This window comes from Lactuca sativa, chromosome 4, assembly GCF_002870075.4.
Source record: "Lactuca sativa cultivar Salinas chromosome 4, Lsat_Salinas_v11, whole genome shotgun sequence".
NCBI lineage: Eukaryota > Viridiplantae > Streptophyta > Magnoliopsida > Asterales > Asteraceae > Lactuca > Lactuca sativa.
In genome coordinates this window covers 380,760,367-380,763,451 of record NC_056626.2, presented here as the reverse complement: position 1 = coordinate 380,763,451, position 3,085 = coordinate 380,760,367, and the positions used below count along the sequence as shown (strand labels likewise).

At 31.8% G+C, this 3,085-nt stretch overlaps 1 long non-coding RNA gene across 1 annotated transcript; it reads left to right on the top strand.

The window, feature by feature from the left end:
* The first annotated feature begins 1,104 nt into the window (after positions 1-1,104).
* On the top strand, positions 1,105-1,683 carry LOC111890038 (uncharacterized). The gene is made up of 2 exons (XR_002849706.3): positions 1,105-1,357; positions 1,425-1,683. It is a non-coding gene; the product is annotated as an uncharacterized LOC111890038 (long non-coding RNA).
* Positions 1,684-3,085: the final 1,402 nt, after the last annotated feature.

Here is a 3,085-nt window from a genome sequence, read left to right as displayed (position 1 = left end):
AGGTTTACATTAATAAGTAACAATTTTTGTAGTTGTAAGTTCGGAAAGAATTCAAGTATCATTTTCATTCAATTCCTATATTTAATTTCTTAATATAACAGATTGACTTCTTGTTTGATCAAGGTGACGTAAGCAAATTGATCTAAGAGTGTAAAACCTTTAAAGAAAACACAATCAACGATCCAGATTGTTTTAGATGATGTCATAAGGTTTCTCTTTTAATAATATTTAGAGATTTATTTTCTACGTGGGAATTATGACATAGTGTTTGTGTAAATCGATTATTAAAATGGTTTGAAATATATATACAAGTCAATATGATGAAAATTAGCAGGTAATCAATTGAAATATCATTTAAACATAAAATAGAAGATATCATGCTTGAAAGTGTATTGGTTCATAAAAATATCCGAAACTTTTGAAATTTGAAATTAATAGTTTCCGAGATTTCAACATATAATATAATTTGGAAAACAATTTTGAATGAAAATAGAGCCTAAATTTAAGGTTTACATTAATATTTGTAGTTGTAAGTTGGGAAAGAAGGGTGTTGCTCAATTTTCATTAATTACTGGTTGTAAAAGTGTGAGATTACCATTTACTTATTTGGTCTCCCGGTTAATGCCTATATGTCACGTTTAATTCTTGGAAGGTAATTAAGATAAGTTTCAAAAGAAACTTCCTTCTTGGCAAATTCAATTACATTCCATAGGGGGTGTGTTATGTTATTGAAGTTGGTGTTGGGTTCTTTAGGATTCTTTTAAATGTCTCTTTTTTCGCATGCCAAGTGTGGTAAACAAATATCTTGAAAAGCTTAGAGCAGGTAGGTTTTACTGGGGAGATGATGAAAATTATCGTAAATTGAATTTAAATGGGAGTTTATTTTAGCCAATAATCAAAAAGGTGGTTTGGATATTGGTTCGTTGGAAGCTTTTAACAAAGCTTTGTTACTTAAATGGAAGTGACATTTTTTAGTTGATTGTGAATCAATAAGAGTTAAAGTGGTAAAGTCTTTGCATGGGAGACAAAGTAGTTATCGTGAGAATGATGGTTCAGTTCTAAAAATAAGAGTTTAGCCGTTTGATCATTGGTACAATCTATCAACTTCATGACAACAAGATAATCTCAAGGGATGCTATTATTCGAAAACTTGGTAGTGGAATGAGTACTTCTCTTTAGAAAGATCAGTGGATTGGTGATGAGTACTTCTCTTTGGAAAGATCAGTAGATTGGTGATAGTCCTTTGGTGGTGTGGTTTTCTAGACTTTTTATATTCGAGATTGATAAAGATTGTTACACTAATCAAAGATGAAATGGGGTTGACTGGAATTAAAATTGGTCTCTCCTAGTGGATGGGGTATGCTTTTTTCAATTCTGCTAGAATTAAAGACCATTATAACTCACTTTGTTTTTTCGGATTGTAGAGATAAATGGGTGTGAGATGTTGGCAGTTTTGATGAGTTCATGGTTTCAGAGTCATTGATGATATCTCTATTCTAGATGGTTATCATTCCATTGGATGAAATAAATATGTTCCTCGTAAAGTAAATATTTTTTTATCGGAGATGTGGTTTAAACAGGTTGCCAATTCATATGAAATTGGTTTATAAAGGTGTAGGTGCCCCTTCTTTGGTTTTTTTCTATTTGCAACGTTGATATGAAAGATATATTTCATCTTTTCAATTAGTGCCAATTCGCTAAGTGGTTGGTAATCTTTGGATTTTTTTAAGATGGTGCAATGTTTGTATTCCTAATTTTGCAAAAACTGAATATGTTACTTGGATCGGCTCTCTTTGTTTGACTGTTATTAAGAAAAGTACAATCAAAACGATTGATTACGTGCTGGTTGCTTTTAAATTTTAGCAATGGTATTATTTTTAGTGGTCAAGAGATGAAAATGAGCATGTTGATTGATAGTTTGATCAATTGATAGTTTGATCGATTACTCCTACAATTGGTTGTTTTAGAAATACAAAACTTTCTATTAATCAGATTGCATAGATTTCAAACCCCATTATTTCCATTTCTTTGTGATTATATGTGGCAGCGCTTTGCTAACTTTTTTAATAAAATATTCAGTTGTTCAAGAAAAAAACAAAAAAAACATGGTTAAACGTTACTAATACATACCAAATTAATGGATACACAGATAACTTTTTCAAACGAAAGATAAGAACCAAATTAAAACCTCCTGATCTTAGTGTATTCTGCACATTTCGTAGATTTTGCATGTACGAAAGTTATTTTTTGCATAGCGTCCTGCACCGTTACCGTAAGGTTTTCCAGGTTCTAGAACCGGATATGTGATGTATGATTTTGCACCTAGAATCCGCCGTTCTCCTTCTGTATCCATCATCAGCATGAACTCCTGCTCTTCATTGACAACCTGGCACTCCGCATAGCTACTTTCATTGCAAGATATTGGTGTCGACGAAACTGGCGAACCATCAGACACTTTGAAAATCATTAAGATGATTGATAGTGATAAAATGATAGTAGTGAAGTAGATTGGGATGTGTGTGAACATCTTCGTTTTCTTACGACTAGATCTGTGTTTGTCAATGCTTATAAAGAAATTGCCAACCCACGTTACTGCTACTAATTTGCATTGCTGGATGATAGCTACGTGAGTGAGACTTCAATAATTGAGAAAATGTATATGAAAAGAGCATGGAATAAGTTTTACAAAGTGGTGACAATTATGTGGCCTATTGAACAAACAAAGATAAACGTAAATTAATTTGGCCATTACATTTCAATCCCATCTATGGTGCTGTTCATCGCATAGCGAATAGATATTTAATCATTGATTCATTGGGGTAGCTTGTAAACACCACCACATATACAAGCTTTTTTCATTTTGTTTTTTTCACTTTAGACTTTTTTTTTATCCAAAAAATGTTCACTTTAGATTATATATTTATTAAATTAGAAGGCAAATAAGTAACTGCACCACATAGATCTTTTATCGTTGATTCATTTGGAGGCTTGTAAGTACCAATACATTTTATATACTTTTGTTCATTGTAGTTTTCTCTGTCAACAAAAACATAACACAAATTCGATTTTCCTTGCATATACATGA